General features: G+C 36.7%; 1 protein-coding gene across 4 annotated transcripts in view; it reads right to left on the bottom strand.

Annotated features, from left to right (window-relative positions):
* Positions 1–18,988, bottom strand: part of SYT1 (synaptotagmin I) — a 547,809-nt gene that overhangs the window by 299,339 nt on the left and 229,482 nt on the right. Inside the window, exon 4 of one of the 4 annotated variants that reach the window (XM_014531662.1) lies at positions 5,940–5,943. The exons of the other annotated variants lie outside the window; for them this stretch is intronic. The gene's annotated coding sequence lies outside the window, so the exon portion shown is untranslated. The remainder of the gene's footprint in view (positions 1–5,939; positions 5,944–18,988) is intronic. 4 annotated transcript variants of the gene reach the window in all.

Below are 18,988 nucleotides of genomic sequence, written 5' to 3'. Positions count from 1 at the left end.
ACAGACCCCAACCCTGAGCATATAGACAGACAATGCGACATTATGATCCAAGGTGCCACTATTCTGTAAAGGATAATTTGTGGCTACACAGATTATTTCTGCTGGTTTGAAACATGATAGCTCACTCCTCTGAATACTGGCTCACACTTGTAAATAATTACTTTATGAAAAAAGGGGGAGTTTTCAAGGTGTAGTGGAGCTTTCTCCCAGGGCAGGGGACGTGGATTCAAGACGTCCATACAATCATCAGTGAAACACTGAACTGCTCCATGCATTGGATTCCACAGCAAGGGATGTGGATCAGCTGATGACTGTATTACCTGATCCAACTATAAGAATGAACTGTTTAAGGAAATTCTCTTAGAATTTAATTATATGAAATATAAAACATTTTGATAAATATACATTTTTATATGGAGTTCTTTCCCCGCCTCCACTCAGCTAATGTATGTGGAGGGACAAAGTGTCTTAGAGGACACTGTGTATAAGCATATATCATGTAAGTCTAGCTTTACTGATAAATTAGTTATTTTGAACAAGATACATAACATGATTATAAAACTGGGAATACTGAACGAAATCCAAGAAACATAAGCACCATGGAGCTGTTGTAGGCAGCTCCCTCTCTCAAATTTTGTGATTCGTATTTAAAAATAATATAAATTAATTGCTCTGTTTTCCTGAATTGACTGAGCTCACATTACCACATTAGACATGGGGACACTCTGATTGGTTAAATCTCGTTCTCCCCAAAGCACAGGCCTATTTGTTTGTGTGGTAATATTTCCCATAAGCACTAGAATGGGGAACTGAATTCATTGCTTCTGGGGAGTCCTCTGGATGCAAATGTTAAGCTTGGTTGGCTGGTCCGGTCTCTTAGATGCTACTGCTCCCCAGCAGGCCTTTAAGAGGCAGCTGGGATTTTCTCTACATCTGCTTATACGAGGGATTAAGAAAAGAGTTAGGGAGATGATATTTTCCCCATCTGTGCCTGGGAGGAAGTCTAATTAGTTTCGGTTCTTACTCAAGGGGAGAATAAAGCTTTTTAGGTAATTTAGCTTAGAAAAAACGCTTACAAGTTAATTCAGGAAGTAAAGGAATCTTCCAAAATTATTTAAAGTGTTCCCCTTTATTTGTTTCAGTAAGGCTTAGGCTTTTCAAGTTCATTGCCAGCATGTATTTCTGCTCTCTAAGCTCAGCACAAATTATGTCAATTCAACTCTGTAGATACTCAGTTAACAACTTTCAAATATAAATCCATCATTCTGATTTTTGTAAGACTGGGTCAAAGAAGGAATTATGGTGATAGTGACATTTACTGAATCTTAAAGGATAAAGAGGAGTCACCTAGAAAAACTGAGGGTGCAGATACAAAGGAACTTCTAGGCTGAAGGAATATTATAACCAAAGAAAAATCATGTTATGTGAGAAAAAATATAAGGAGTTGGTGTTTCTGGAGAATAAAGCAAGGGTTGAGGATGAAGAGGAGGAAGCTTTATGGAAGAAAGTATGAACCAGAGCAAGCGGGGTCTTGTTAGTGGTCTCAGCCTGTTTCCTACAATAAATGGAAAGCCAGTAAACATTTTTACAAAGGAGAATGGCATATTTGCATTATTTGTATAGATTTCCACTTCTCCAGTAGTGTTGAGGGTGTTAAAACTGAAGGTAAGGGATCCTGTTAGGAGTCCAGGCAAGATATGGTAATAGACATAATAAGGAGAGGTTAGTGAGGGTAGGGAGAACCCACATAGATTCCCTCATTGAGCTTACATGATATTGAGGAGATACAATTTAGAAGAGGATGTCAGGGTAATAGAGAAATATAAGATGCCCAGTCTTCACGTACCCTGGCTGGATGGTGGTACCAGCAAAAACAAGAATTTAGAGGACAGAGTAGAGAGGACAAGGAAATCAGTAATGGATATTTGGAGGAGATAGTGACTAGGACAAGGAAGGGGGGAAATGTAGTAGGCAGTTGGATATATGGGTCTGAGGTTTAGGAGAAAGATCATAGTGAGAAATAATGGATTTAGGAGTTACCAGTGTATAAAAGGAGCAACTGAAACTATATAAAGAGATGAGAGCTCCCAGGGAAATTATATACCATAGAAAAACAGAGTGCTCAGGTGAGAGGGCTGTGTAATTATACCATTTAAAGAGCCAGCAGGGTATGTTTGGTAAATTACTTAATATCCCTGAAACTCAGATAGTAACTACTTCATTTTTATGCTGTGAAACTTAGAGGCAATAATACAAGTATAGTATTTGACTCAATGTTGAAGTTCACTAAATACTCGCTCTTCTTCCTAATTTCTATACTAGTGCTATTTGGCTTTGTTACATAGTGAAGATGGTAAACTTGATTATCATTTTATTTGGCACTTGATGTGAACAGGGGCAAGAGAGGAAATGCAGTATGCCATTTGTTCTTGCGCCAATACTAACACATGAAAATTGCATGTTGACCTGTATGAAATGGCTTCCCTATTCAAAATGCATGAAAACATTTTGCATGATATTACACTTGAAAAATGTTTAGCCTTATGATAATGTACAACCAAATTTGAAAAACCTACTCCAATAGACTGTTGGGTGTACATTTATAGAAATGTCTAATTCTGGAATAAAATCATTATTTTAGTTGGAGTGTGACAATACATAACCGATAAGTCATAAGTTCACATGTTAAATAGCAAAGTGGCTTATTCTGATATGCTATTCACAAGTGCAAGGTAAGGGAATAAATGGTAATGTCATTCAAGAATAAAGGATCTTGTCAAATATCAGCTTAGCTCATTTCTATAAAAGATGAAAGTATTTGATGCAATCAGCAGATAGAGAAAATCAGAGACAAGTTCGGGGAGGCCAGATGGATGAAGGGCCACCTTTATTGGCTCCATGCTACTATTTTCTCCCCTATGTGTCTAGCTCAGTACAAATTTATTTAGTAAATACTAGCTATTTTAAGCTGATGATAGCCATTTGAAGAAAATCCCCTGAACATTTAGGCTTTCGCTCCCTCATCATGAAAATTATGAGTTTTAAGTTGTTACCATAAGAATTCTACAATTTTTTTCCAAAGGTAAACATAATCATTTATGCTATCTGGCCATCATCAACTATGTTGTAAATATGACCATTATCCCTAAATATGGGATAATGACTGGTTTGAAAATTTTCTCTGTGCAACCTATTTCTTTTCCCTTACATTTACTACAGTGATTTTTTAACCTTAAAACCCAGTCCTGTGCAAGAGGCAAGTTCTGTACCCCTTGTACAGAAACTGGGCCGGAAGCTGTGTGCCAGGGGACTGATCACATCCATGCCCACACGCAGAAGCTTTTTGCTTGATGTGAGTTTATTCCTGAAGAGTGATGGCGTGGAACTGCAGTCAGCAGTCATCCACTGTGGAGTTGGTTGCTCCTTCTGAAATTGAAATAAATTGGCTGAGGGAATGTGCAGAACAGCAGTTGGTGAATTTAACATGAAGCAATGTGGGCCCACACGGATAATGACTGCACTATATTAAAGCAGAGAAAAGCAAAGGGAAAACCCTCTTAAAAATATTGTATTTCTAAATACATATCAAGGCATCAAAAATATAAACAGATCTTTTTTTTTTAAAAAAAGAAATCCTTATTGGTTAAAGTATTACATATAGTATTACACATGTCTTCTTTTTCCCCCATTGACCTCTCCCTGGCCACCCCCATCCCCCAGCACATGCCCTCATCCACCTAGTGCCTATGTCCATTGGTTAGGCTTATATGCATGCATACAAGTCCTTTGGTTGATCTCTTATGCACCTCCCCTCGCCTCTGGAGTTTGATGGTCAGTTCAATGCTTCTCTGTCTCTGGATCTATTTTTATTCATTAGTTTATGTTGTTCATTATATTCCACAAATGACTGAGATCGTGTGACATTTATCTTTCTCCGACTGGCTTATTTCAATTAGCATAATGCTCCCCATGTCCATCCATGCTGTTGTGAATGGTAAGAGTTCTTTCTTTTTTACAGCAGTGTAGTATTCCATTGTGTAGAGGTACCACTGTTTTTTAATCCACTCATCTGCTGATGGGCATTTAGGCTGTTTTCAAATCTTAGCTATTGCAAATTGTGCTGCTATCAACATAGGAGTGTATATGTCCTTTCTGATTGGTGTTTCTTATTTCTTGGGATATATTTCTAGAAGTGGGATCACTGGGTCACATGGGAGTTCCATTTTTAATTTTTTGAGGAAACTCCATACTGTTCTCCACAGTGGCTGCACCAGTCGGCATTCTCATCAGCAGTGCAGGAGGGTTCCTTTTTCTTGGCATCCTTGCCAGCACTTGTCGTTTGTTGATTGGTGTAAACAGACCTTTTATATTTTAATTGCAGTAAAACTAAGTGAAGAGGAAATTTAATTAGCCAATGAGTGATTTTACTATAACCTCCATTTCTTGCTGATCTGTCCTTAAATATTGCTGGTAAATCAGCGATTTTCAACCTTTGTCACCTCCTGGCACACCTAAACTAATCACTAAAATTTGATGGCACACCAAAAAATGTTATATTTTCTGCTGACTTGACAAAAAATATGATTTTGATTCATTCACACTGGCCAGTTATTGTTGTGTTGGCTGTTATCATTTTTAAAATTTGACAATCTAAAGGGAAGGAGGTCAGTGTCCCAGACTAAGTAATCAGGTATGGCGTGTTTTAGAGATTCTTGGGGCACACTGGATGAAAACTGCTGTTTATATATCAAATAACAGGACTTTGGAGGAACAACTTCTAAATTCAAGGATTTATCCTTGGTCCAGATCTGAAAGGCTTTAAAGTTTGTACTCTGGTGTCCTCACTAATCTTTACTATTTACCAACATTCTACAAGGATGCTTCCCCATTTGCAGTGGTGCTTGCAGATTCTAGAGAAGTCCAGATAAAACCCCAACTGCTCTCCTCACTGGACCACTCAGCCCTGTAGAGGTGGCACTCAGAACAAGTGAGGCCTTGAGACACAACGATGAATGAGAAATTCTCTTTGATCTCCTAGAGTTCACAATTTAGTAGAAAGAGGTAGAATATAATAAGTAACTATGGTATAATAAAATGAATATAATATACAATGGGAATTCAAAATATGCAGTGACTAAGAGGTCATTAGTTGAGTAGTTGGGGAAGAACATGGGAAGGACTGCTGTTCTAAAGGCAGAGGGTAAAGCATGGTATAAATGGAAACAGCATTGACTTTGGACTCAGAAATCCTAGTTTAATCATGTTGGGAATTTAACATTAATACTGTAAGCCTTCTGCTCCTTGTCTACAAAGTGGGATACTAATAAGAGGGTTTCTCCCTTTATCAGAGATTATGTGTTCATCCTAAGTCAATACCTCAGTTCCCCTTAGAGAAATACTTTGTCTAAATAGCCATGTCATTTTGACTCTATTGCACATTGTGTATGTCCCTGCTGGCATAAAATTCCAATCACTTCTCCCAGTGAATACTAATCCTAATCATAAATTTCTTCATTGGGCTTTTGGGACCTTCATGCTTTGGCATTCCCAATAGAAAGAGCAATGCTACTAACAACAAAAACATCAGCAATAATAGAAACAGTAACTTCAAACATGAACTGAGAGCCAATCTGGACATATAGTATTTGTTTTTCACAAATTATCTCACTTAACTCTTAATAGAAGATAGGCATTATTCTTCCATTTAAACAAGGGACCTGAAACTCAAAGAAGATAAAGGACATTTCCAAGGTCATCTAGATAGTCAGTGACAGAACTGGGTATCAGAGACCTTTTCAACTTCCCAAGTTGTGTGCTGTCCTTTTCATGTCATTGGACTCTAGCTCTCACCCTTGTAGCTTTCAGAGTGTGGGGAGGAGAAACACTTTGTAAGAACTTAATACATATTTGATAGGCAGGCTAGTGTGTGATGTCAGAACTGTTCTAGAAACCCTCAAAATAGCCCTACATTGTGGAAGGGCAGATTTTGAAAGGGAGCCTAGATGGTACCCTCAGTGATAAAGAAGAAAAGTGGTCTGTGTGAACATTTTGCAGAAGATAATCTCATATCTGTCAGGTTCCCAACAGGAATTTATGATTATAATTTTAAAATATTGCTTATATTATGTGTCAGTGGAAGGAGCCGTACTTTATTTCTGTAGGAAGAGCAAAATGTTTTTGTGCAAAGGCTAGATTACCCTACCACTCTTAAAACACTGTTTAGATATTTCACCTAGTGATGATGAAATTTTTGTTTAGTCAGTGCTGTCTCTTAGACAGAAATAGAAACATCAAGGCAAAGAAACGAAAAGGTTTTTCAGAAGTTTGTGGGGTAAGGTCATTGATAGATTTAATTAATTACTTAATTTTTGTTGTTATTCGGAGACAATTCAATTGTGTTGAGGTGGTAGAATATAAATTTTCAAGAATTTAGCTGCATGTGCACATAAGGAAACATTAAGAAAAGTGCCATATGGGAAAAAATATTTGTCTCTATATAAATGTAATTGAACCCTGTAGCTAACAAGAATAATTGTTGTATCTTCTCTTTAGAGAGTTATTTTTCTGGAATTATTTGCAACCCAGTTGTGCCTAGAGGCAAGAAAAATGAGCTAGACATGTTTTTGAAACTCTTTTCAGAGTTATAATTTTATAATATTGTAATACATTTCAAGTTGACCATAGGGAGTCTGTTGTTCTACATAAGCATTTTACACTACTATGAATTTACAATAATTGGAGATAATTTACTATTTTATGAAGCATAACATAACAATTGCACCATTTTCGACTTTAAAGAGAAAAGAGTGGGAGTGGTCTGGTCAGGATGATAAATTATTCACATTCTCCTGTGAATGTTTCCTTTTCAAAATATAGAATCATTGCATGCAACAGCATCCTCCAGTTTTTCATTTTTAAGACATTTTAATCTTCATTTTATTAGAATGTTGCCAATGTAGTGTTTTTGAGTTTCAGTGAATAATGCTGACATTTTCAATTTTAGAAACTCTTTACTTTTGCTTACATGTGACATACACATTGATTTAATAGTCCAGTGGACCATCTCCACAGGACAAATCACTGTTTTGACAAGAAGTTAGAAGATCAACATATGTCTGGGCATCAGGATCCTAACATATTCCTTATTTTGTGAACATACTTCAAATAGCTATATTCTGTCTCAATGAAGTGGTGTTTTTGGCCTGGATTTATGGTTGCAACCATAGAGTCGAATGTGGCAGGGAGGAACTGTCTAGAGTTGGATAAAACTACAGAGGAAGCTCTGGAGAAGGAGTTGTAGGTTAGCTGTGTTGCCCTTTGTAGCTCTGGACTTAAATTATGGGGAAGAGGAGAAAGTCCAGCCTCAGCCCCTTCCCTTGAAGTAATTGCAGCTACCTAGTCAAGAAACAGTGGGTCAAGCTTTAAATGGCACAGAGCCATCTCCTCTCACCTTTGGGTTATCCTACAGGTATCAGGGTTTGGATAGGGTTTCCAAGCTTTCCTGAGAAGGGAAATACAGTAAGGTAATGATTTTCCTTTGGTGTCCATACTACATGGGGGTAATGAATTAGTGCACTTACTTTTCTCTTAAAAGCCATAATCTACCACAAAGGGCCTGCCCTGAATTTTTTTTTTAATCTCTCATCTACTCATTATTAAGATTTCAGTTATTTCCAGGACTACCTTAATCTACCAAGGCGGTATGGGTGCTCCTGATTTGTGTTCCCACAGTGAGAGGTATCTTCCTTAGCAAAAACACATCAGTCTTTTCCCTTGTCTTTTTTTCCACTAAGCCAGTTGTTTAGTGAAGGTGAGGACCATGGGATTCTGCTTACTATTTATCTCCAGAATATATCATGCTTCCTCAGAGAGTCAGAACACAGAAAACATTAACTAAATGAATGGCTGGAAGTAGCAGAGATGGGGACATAAAATAATAAGAAGATTTTTTTTTCATTTTTGAGGCAGCACTAAATAGGACTCTGGAAATCCCGTGAACATCTGTGTCAAATTTGAGCCCTCATGGGTTGACTCAGTAGCAGTTTTATTGGGAAATGGGGTTAATGGTGAGCAGATCTTTTATTAAAACTTACCATTTTCCTGGTATGTAATGCTGTCCTCTTTGTTCTCTGGTAATATTTCCTAAAGTTAGCATGGATTGTGAATAGATATTAAAAGAAACCAAGCAGGTTATGTGGTCTAATAAGTTTGAAAAGCACTGGGTTGAATAAAGTTGAATAGGGCTTTTTAAAAAAAGTCATAATTTATCAGACTTTAAGATGCAATGTGCAATATGTAGTTCCAAAGGAAAGAGATATGCAAATTTCTAAAGTTTAAATTGACAATGGAAATGTTCTTTTGTTGATCATCTCATGGAATTTGTAACCCATAGAGAGTTTTTAGGCCACCTAATACAATATGTTTTGAAAGCTATATCTCTTTAGTATAATATGTCTATCATTAAAGAACAATTTATTTAATGCCCATAAGTGCCAGATTCAATTGTACAGCACTATAACAAGTATATTCTTATTTTATTTGACAAAAAATCAAGTTAAATCACTGAAGTTGATCCCTAAGACATGTAGGTGTGTTAATTGTTTAAATCATATTTAGCAGCATACGCTTAGTATTAATATAATTAAAATTTACACATAACAGAAAATATTTTGGCTAACATATGTGGAACACAATTATTCTAAAAATGACTCCTTTTGAAAACAGTAATCCAAAGTGACTTGACTTTTTCTGTGGAATAACTTTGGAATTGAAAGATACCTGGGTTTGCTCATTCAGCAGCAGGCATCCTAGACAAGTTCATTATCTCTTTATATACTTCTGTTGGTATTTGAGGCTGAGTCTAAAGAAAAGCTTTTATTTGTCTTATTTATATGCCTTTTCTTTGTCTGCACTCTGACAGCTTAGATGTCACCTGGAATAACTATGAAAAACTACTGTGTACTTCATGTTCTTTTTCTTTTCTAATCTGCAATAGAGTTCTCTACAACTACCAAAGGGAGTTGAGTTCCAAGAAATAACAAATCTAATTTAACTGTACTGAGTTGCAATCTCTCACCCTAATAGGCATTTTGTTTAGTATAAAAACTTATCTTTGGGGACTCTCTTCATGTTCTTTCATCTATTTTAGGGGGAAAGAAGCTAAAAGAATTGGTTTATCTTAGATCACCTAAATATTTTCTGTAATAAAATGGTGTAATTAAATGATGCTACTTTATCATAGTTAGCTTTGAAAATTTGAGTTTCTTACTGCATCCTACATGCACTTGATAAATCTTTGCAGATCCCTGCTCCCATAGTGTCATTCTGTTTCTCAAAACTCTCAATGGCTCCTCATTGCTTTTTAAATTATGAATTAATTTCTTAGGCTGACATTTAAGGTCTTAACATTTCATTCTTATTTAACCATTTTTTCCTTACCACTCTAATTAACCTGGTTCTCTTCAAAACATACCCCACACATTTGCAACCTTATAGCTTTTGTTTATCTTTTGGTTTAAAATCTTTATTGTTGAGAGTATTACAGATGTCCCCCTTTATCCCTCCCATTGCTCCCCTCCATCCGGTTCCCACCCTACCCCAGGCCTTCACCACCCTATTGTCTGTGTCCATAGGTAATGCATATATGCATATAAGATCTTTAGTTAATCTTTTCCCATCCCCCTCCCCCCCTTCCCTCTGAGGTTTGTCCATCTGTTCCATGTTTCCATGCCTCTGGTTCTATTTTATTCATCAGTTTATTTTGTTCATTAGTTTTCTTGTTCATTTTGATTTTTATATTCAATTGTTGACAGATATGTACTAGTATTTATTGCCATTTTATTGTTCATAATTCTTTACCTTTTTTTCCTTCTTCTACCTCTTCTTAAAGAATACCCTTCAACATTTTATGTAATACTAGTTTGGTGGTGATGAACTACTTTAGCTTTTTCTTGTCTGTGAAGCACTTCATCTGACCTTCAATTCTGAATGATAGCTTTGCTGGGTAATCTTGGTTGTAGTTACTTGCTATTCATTACTTTGAATATTTGTTGCCACTCCCTATGGCCTGCAAAGTTTCTGTTGAGAAATCAGCTGACAGTCATATGGGCGCTTCTGTGTAGGTAACTAACTACTTTTCTCTTGCTGCTTTTAAGATTCCTCTTTGTCTTTAACCATTGGTATTTTAATTATGATGTGTTTTAGTGTGAGCCTCTTTGGGTTGCTCTTGTTTGGGACTCTCTGTGTTTCCTGGACATGGAAGTCTATTTCTTTCACTAGGTAGGGAAAGTTTTCTGTCATTATTTCTTCAAATACGTTTTCAATATCTTGCTCTCTCTCTTCTCTTTCTGGGAATGTTGGCATGCTTGAAGCTGTCCCATGGGCTCCTTATACTATCTTCATATTTTTGAATTTTTATATATATATATATATTGCTCTTCTGATTGGGTGTTTTTTGCTTCCTCATATTCCAAATGATGTTTTAATTATCAGAATCCTCTACTCTATGTTGAATCCCTGTAAATTATTCCTGATTTCAGTTAGTGTATGCTTAATTTCTGACAGGTCCTTTTCATGTCTTTGAAATTCCCACTAAGATTCTTGAGAGTCTCATTAAGTCTTTTGAAGCTCTCATTAAGATCCTTGAGCAACATTAGAACCATTGTTTTGAAATCTGTATCCAGTAGTTTGCTTGCTTCCATTTCTTTCATTTGTGACATGTTCCTTTGTCTCCTCATTTTGGCTGCTTCCCTATATTAGTTTATATGTATTAGGTAGAGCTAATACGTCTCCTGGAATTGGTGGAGTGGCCTTGTGTAGTAGGTGTCCTGTAGGGCCTGGTGGATCAGCCTCCCCAGTCACCTGATCTGGGCCTTCTGGGTGAACCCTTGTGTGGGCTGTGTACATAGTCTTATTGTAGTTGAAACTTAATTGCTGTTGGTATCACTGGGGGTAATCGACCTCTAGACCAATTGGTTTGTGAGGACCAGCTGTGTCTACAGTGGAAGAGCTGCTGTGCAGGAGATACTCCTATGGCATTCACTGACTCTTCCCCTTGAGTGTGTTGTGTGTGGATGTGTAGAGTTGTAATCTGGTAAGGTCTGAAGATGTCTACCAGGTGCACTAGCTCTGGGGCCTCCCAGGAGTTACAAAGTCAGTCATTGCCTGGGGCCACCTGGCAGGAGCTACAGAGAGATCTTCAGAATGCTGCTACTTTTATTGAGTGTAGAAGTGCCCAGGAAAGGCCCAGCTGTGAAGCAAGGCAAGCTGGTGTTAGTGCTGGGTCTTTGTCCTCTTATTGATAGGTATGGGGCACACTGATGTCTGCTGTTGCTTGTGTAAGAGATTTTAGGAAAGTCTGAAGCCTGAATCAGGAAAGGCCATTCATATGGAAAAGCTGATTCAAAAAGGTTGGATGGGGCTGCAAATTGGATGGAGTGGTGTCTCAGAGAATCACAAGGGTGGAGTGAATAGTGTTAGCCAATATGATGGAAACTCAGATATGGCTGCCAGTCAGCTCTGCAATGGGGGTAAATCCCAGCACAGGAATAATAATCCCTGTGAGCACCCAGTCTGGGAGAAAGCTACACTCTAGTTCCTGCCCTGATGCCAGACAATCCAGTTCCTCCCTGAATGTCCCACGTTGCTTTCAAGCTGCCACCCCAGCATTAGAACTTAGAGGGAGTCCGAGTAAGTATGTGCTCTGACCCTTTAAGAGGAACTGCCTGGGTCTCCAGCAGCCTCTGTGTCACTCAGCCATAGCCCATGCTGATTTTTACAGCCCAAAGTTATGGGGTCTTCTCTCCCAGGACTGGAACCATGTGCTGAGGGGTATGGTGTGGGTCTGGGACCCATTGCTCCTTGCAGGAGGCCTCCACAGCCATGAAATCTCTCCCAATTAAAAACTAACAAACAAACATGCCACATATGGGTGTCAAACGCGCCTGTTCCATGCCTCCACTCCTCCTACTAGTCTCAATGTGCTTTCTTTTTTACTTCTCTAGTTGTAGGGCTTCCATTCAGCCAGATTTCAGGTGGTTCTAAATGATGGTTGCTCTGTATTTTAGTTATAATTTTGATGTGGTTGTTGGAGGTGGCAAGTACTGGTGTTTACCTACTCCGCCATCTTGGTTCTCTTAGCTTTTGTTTAATGTCTCATTAACTCCCCAGAATGACCACCCTTATCCTTGTTCTTTGAAAGTCAAACAGCTCTTTAAGCTTCCTCTAAGGTTGTCCATTTCCATGAGTCTGTTTTGAATTCAGCCCTCTGGATGAAATCTCTTTCATTAGGGAGCCCACCACCCTGTTTTTAATCCTCACATACCTGGTAAATTCACACCACGCATGACATCTAGAATTAATTAATTAGTAAAGATGTGTCCAATAAACTATTGAACCATTTGTAGCCTCTCTTTCTTGCCTTGAGTTAAAGTTATTTGTGTTTTTCTCTGATCCTTTCTATCAAACTTTAAGTTTTCTCAAGGGCAAAGGCTGTAAATATTATTTAATACCACTATGCTCTGCAATAAACAGTTACTGAATTGAAAAATACTTATTTTGTCCATTTAACTTGAAATGGAACATTTAAAATTTTCTGTGACATGCTACCACTTCAATGTAGTAAAAATTTTCAGAGCATGAAATCTGGTATCCTGAGGGTATGTTTTGCAGTTTCCTAAACCAGTTTATCATCTGAGTTGTAAGAAAAACAACCCTGGGCATAGAGTCCAAAGACATGAATTTGAGTCTCAGTTTTTTATTGTTGTTGCAGTACATGTGACCTTGGATAAGTTTCTGAACTTTTCTGTCTTGGATTTCTCATTATTTAAACATAAAAATATTACACTCACCATACAAGATTAACATTGAAATTAAATAACATAAGATATGAGAAAATGCATTGCAAACCATGAAATACATTGCCATAAATTCATTCAACAAGTACTTTTTGAGTGTTGAGTCTGTGTCAGGCATTATGGTAATCAATGAAGATAAAAATAATAGTCGTCTTTTAATTTTATTATTTATTACCATATTAATATGAATGAAAAACTCATTGTCTCTGTTTGAAAGGACTTGATAGTCTTGGAGAGACCAAACTAAAAATGGAGAATTAGAAAATTGTGTGTGTGTGTGTGTGTGTGTGTGTGTGTGTGTGTGAGTGATAGGAAGGAAGAGGCAGGGTGTTAATAGCAAAATGAAGAAAGACACCTCACAAAGACGTGTGGGGATAGAAAGACTTTGTGGACAAGGTATATGAGTAGAGATCCCTAAGTGTGGTAGAGGCAGAAATGATATTCCAGGAAGTGGACAAATATGAAATAGTATGTAAAGCATAAGAAAGAATGGTGAAACATTCTGGATTGAGAGGTGAGGTAAGTATAATATAAAAATACCCATTTTTGATGCTGAAAACCCTCTAAGGGTTTTTCCTTCTTTGCTCCAATGCCTCCTGTCCCAAACTTCCTTAGGAATACTACTCTAGATCATAAAGACAGTTACAGATTATTTTTTGCAGTGAAACTAGATTTTTGTACATTATAAGTGAGGATGATTTGGATGTAGAACATTCTTCATATTTCATTGCTATACTATATATAGTGAATATTTTGAAAAAATAAATAAGTGGATGTTACCCATGGTGTGGATGAATGGTGAGGAGCACTGTTTTTAGAATTGGAACATTGGGTGCACAGTCCAACTTCATTGCTTTATTGTTATATGTCTTTGGGCAAACCATGTAATCATTTCACTTTAAAATAACAATGGTATCCTATATAATAAAAAAGGTAATAAGCAAATCAACTGAACAGCAGAACGACTGGTCGCTATGACGTGCACTGACACTCAATGCAGGAGCTGCCCCCTGGTGGTCAGTGAAGACAGGCTCATGGCTGGCGAGCACAGCGGCAATAGTAGGAGCCTCTTCTGCCTCCTTGGCAGCACTTAGGATATCCAGGGTATCGGGCCTAAGCCGGCAGGTTGACATCCCCTGAGGGCTCCCAGACTGCGAGAGGGCACAGGCGGGCTGAGGGACCACCTCCACCCCCCGAGTGCACAAATTTTGTGCACCAGACCTCTAGTGCAATTATAAAATTATTGTGACCATTAGAGTATGTAATACAAGTGATTACTAAGAACATCATTAGGCAGTTGGGAGAAGTTCAACAACCATTAGCCTTTATTATTTAAGAACCAATAAGAAGCAATTTTTCTGTGCACTTCCATTTATGCTTTAATTTCAAGCCTACACACATTTAATTAGAGCTCTGACTGGATTAGCTGATGCATTTTTTTATGTGGTACATTTATACAATGGAATACTACTTGGCCAAAAAAAGAAGAAAATCCTACCCTTTGGGACAGCATGGATGGACCTGGAGAAGATTATGCTTAGTGAAATAAGCCAGTCAGAGAAAGACTAGTATAATATTATTTCATTTACATGTGGAATCCAGTGAACAAGCTAACAAACAAAACAGAAACAGACTTTTAGCTACAAAGAACAGACTGACAGAGGGGAGGGTTTGGGGGCTGGGTTGAAAAGGTGAAAAAATTAAGCAAAGGAAAAAAAAACCCTCATAGACACAGACAACAGTATGGTGATAATAGAGGGAAAGGTATGTGTGGAGAGGTAGAATAGGGTAAATAAATGGTAAAGCAAGGAGACTTGACTTGGGGTGGTGAATACACAATATAATATAGAGATGATGTATTATAGAATTGTACACCTGAAACCTATATAATTTTATAAACCCATGTCACCTCAATAAATTCAATAAAAATGAAGTATTAAACCAGACTGCTAGACCAAGTATTAATATTTATAAAATTAAAAATCTGTTTTATTAATCAATGATGTAGCTAAGATGCAAACCTCTGATATCAATAATTATGGAACTGAAGAAAGCTGACTCTTTTTCTCAGGTAATTTTTATTCCTCCCTACAACTTACAGAGAAAACTCGAGAAAATATTGGAGGTCAGCCCACTTATTTTTTTTAATTGGAAAAAAAGTGACCTACATCTCTATTTCTTGTGTAGGACGTTTTGTTTTTGATCATCTATAGCTTTCTAGATATTTATTTTCAAGCTAATTAATATACACGTTGTCATAGTATTTCAATATTTTATACAATTGCACTACTTTTAAAATCTTATTCATAATTTTATGCTTGTATGACGAAGGAAAACTTTTTCTGTTAACTCAAATTCTGGTCTATAAAACACTAATAAAATAAAACAATATGTATCATTTTATTGATATTTTCTTTCTGCTTTGTTTTTATTATGATTAAAGGTAAAGTGGGGCAAAAGCATAGCAATAAAGAAAAAAAAGACTTTTGTGATAACACTACATTTAACATGCATTCCTAAATGCCATACAGGACTGAAGTTATTTAAAAAGGAAATCATTCCATTGCCTTTAACTATTAATTCAAAGAAAATATTTTTTTCATGCTGTTAACAGGACCTAGTTTTAGGCAGCTATTCAGGGTCTGAATATTTTATAACTTTTTTTAGGAAGTTATTCTATACTTCAGAAATGGGACATTAAAAATTATCTCCTTATGGTGACTTTGCAAATAAATTAGATATAGAGTGGGGTAACGTATGTTTACAGTTATGAGTATGTGCAACACAGGGTTTTTCTTGTTAATTATGGTATTATTTTCCATACAAACAACTGTAAATCTACTTTTGCCCAACCCTGTATACAAGAAAAAAGACACAAAGCTAAATAAATTTTACATCATTTTCTTGGTAAGTGAAAGCATTATCAACAATTTTTTAATTAGTTGTTTGGCATCCTGTAAGCTGAATGAAAGTTTTAAAATGGATTATTTAGGTAGTATCTAAATACAGCAGTTGACATACAGAATCTGTTCATTATGTTCTTCTGGTTTTCTTTTGATCATACGGACCACTCCCCTCCCAGACTCATTCTTCTGATCTTGTCAGTGAAGTATATTTGGATGTTGAGACTGTGCCCTTAGCATTCTTTCCTTTTATCTCCATTTTCTCTTGGCAACAATATCCCGCCAACAAACAGGGCTTCAGCTATAACCTGAACATCAATGATACTCCAACCTACATTTCCAACCAGTACTTTTCCCCTATTTTAGTTCCACATTTTCTACTGCTGGCTGGATATCTGATGGAATCTCAAACCAGCATGTCCACAGCTGAGTCATTTTCTTCTGACTCAAACCGGGTTCTTTTATCACCATTTTTATATCAGTTCTTGTCTCAGGCCCCCAGCTTTGATGCCTGTATTTATTCACTTAGTCACAAAGTCCTGTCAATGTAACTTCCATAATGTCTACAACCCATTTCCTTTTTGGTCCCTATTGTAGAACAAATTAAATTGCTTCCTAATTCATTTTTCTACTTCTGTATCTCCAGTAACCAAAATATTTTGTAAACAACTGCTATATTGAACTTCCCAAAGCCAAGCAGGATTACATCACTCCCTTGATAAAAAAAGAAAAAAAAAAGATACTTTTCGAAAGAAGACAAAAGGAAGGCCAAGAGACATATGAAAACATGCTCAAAGTCCCTAATTCTCAGAGAGATGCAAATCAAAACAACAATGCAGTACCATCTCACACCTGTCAGAATGGCTATCATCAACAAATCAACAAATGACAAGTGCTGGTGAGGATGTGGAGAAAAAGGAACCCTCATGCGCTGCTAGTGGAATGCAGACCGGTGCAGCCACTGTGGAGAATAGTATGGAGTTTCCTCAAAAAACAAAAAATGGAACTCCCATTTGACCCAGTAATCCCACTTCTAGGAATATATCCCAAGAAACTAGAAACACCAATCAGAAAGGATTGCATCCCTAATCCCTATGTTCATAGCGGCACAATTCACCTTAGCTAAGATTTGGAAACAGCCTAAGTGCCCATCAGCAGATGAGTGGATTAAAAAACTGTGATACATCTACACAATGGAATACTATGGTGCGGTAAAAAAGAAGGAATTCTTACCATTTGCAAAAACATGGATGGAACTGGAGAGCATTATGCTAAGTGAAATAAGCCAGTCAGAGAAAGATACATATCTTCCTGCTCATGGAATAGTCTGGTGTTCCATGTTCTTCTTATTTTGGTTACAATTATATTTGCAGACTCATCTTCCATTGCTCTTCCCCATATGTAACATTCAAATTAAATTAATTTGTTTTCCTCAAAATGCTCTAAAATGGTCACTTTCATTAGTGTTAGACACACAGCTAAGCTTTTTACATGCTTTGTAAGAATAAGTCCTCATCATGAACTTCAAGGTAGGTATCATTATTTTTGCATATGATCAAAGACCAAATCAGAGGAGATAAATTCAAGACAACTATTTCTAAAAAGATGTCAATGTCAAAACATTTTTCTGAGTGCAACCCTTATGAACAGGTCATTTCAAGATTTTCAGGATATGATCTTTTAAAACAAATAACAAATGGAGGAAATAATATTTAACATCTTTCCACTTCTTTCTTTATTGTAGTATATTATACATAATGTAAAATTTACCATTTTAACCATCTTTACGTGTACAGTACTATGGTATTAAGTATATTAACATCGTTGTGCAACCATCACCACCATCCATCTCCTGAACTTTTTCATCTTCCCCTACAGAAACTCTGTACCCATGAAACACTGACACACCATTCCTCCCTTTCCCTAGCCTCCAGCAAACATCATTCTATTTTCTGTATGAATTTGATGACTTTAGCTACCTCAAAAAGTAAAATCATATACGATTTGTCCTTTTGTAACTGGCTGATTTAACTTTGTATCATGTCTTCAAGGTTCATCCATGTGGTAGCATAAGTCAGAAATTCTTTCTGTTTTAAGACTGAAAACTATTCCATTGTATGTATACACCACATTTTATTTATCAGTTTGTCTATTGATGGACACTTGGGTTGCTTCTACCTTTGAACTATTGTGAATAATGCTTCTTTGACCATGGGTGTACATATATCTATCTATTCCCTTTTGTTTTAAGGTATAATTTATTTTTCTAGATTCTAACATTAAAATAAATACTGTTGACAATAAAATATACATGCTGACAAATAACCTTATTTATTTATTGATGAACATAATACATTGGAGAACAAAATAAGAAGTGATTAAGTTTTCCATTGCAGTGATATAGAAGTGACATATTTATTTTCAATGCTACAATGTTTTTATTTTTTTTCCAAGAGCAACTAAATATATAAGTAAATATAGGATTTGTGTGTAAGGATTAAACTAGTCTTCAAATGAAAAACAAACCCAGCTACTATATGGATATCCACTTATGTAGTTCTAAAAGTAGCTAAGTATTAAAGTAGTATAATTAAAAATCTAAATCAATTGATACTTTTATGAAATAGGCCAATCATTACTATATATAATCATTCCATAAAGTGACTCAATTTTGTTTTCTAATTATAAGACTGTTTCATTTTCTTTCATTACCTTATTACAGGGAATTCAGAAAATAGAGCAAACATAATCAAATCCTGCAACCCTATGACCAGATAACAAGTGTTTTGGTTTCTACCTTTATAGTCTTTTTTAAAAAAAAATGTATTTTTATTAAATTCAGAGAGGAAGGGAGAGGGAGAGAGAGATAGAAACATCAGTGATGAGAGATTCAATGATATGATGCCATCTGAACTCCCTCCACTGGGGACTGAGCCTACAACCTGGTATGTGCCCTGACCGGGAATTGAACCATGACCTCCTGGTGCATAGGTCAGCGCTCAACCACTGAGCCATACCAGTTGGGCTACCTTTTCAGTCTTTTTTTCCTAAGCATATTTTCACTAATGTTTGCAAAATATTTCTGATGATGATGACTCCTCCTCTGCCATAGCCTCCTCCTCCTCCTATTTCTACAATAAACAATGTGTTGAGAGCATTTCTCCTTATTATTATGACACTAGAGGCCCGGTGCACAAAAATTTGTGCACTCGGGGGGGGGGGGGCCCCCAG

This window comes from Myotis brandtii, unplaced genomic scaffold (genome assembly GCF_000412655.1).
Source record: "Myotis brandtii unplaced genomic scaffold, ASM41265v1 scaffold82, whole genome shotgun sequence".
Taxonomy (NCBI): domain Eukaryota; kingdom Metazoa; phylum Chordata; class Mammalia; order Chiroptera; family Vespertilionidae; genus Myotis; species Myotis brandtii.
The sequence above is the reverse complement of the archived record's forward strand: the minus strand, read 5'-3'. Positions and strand labels throughout refer to the sequence as shown.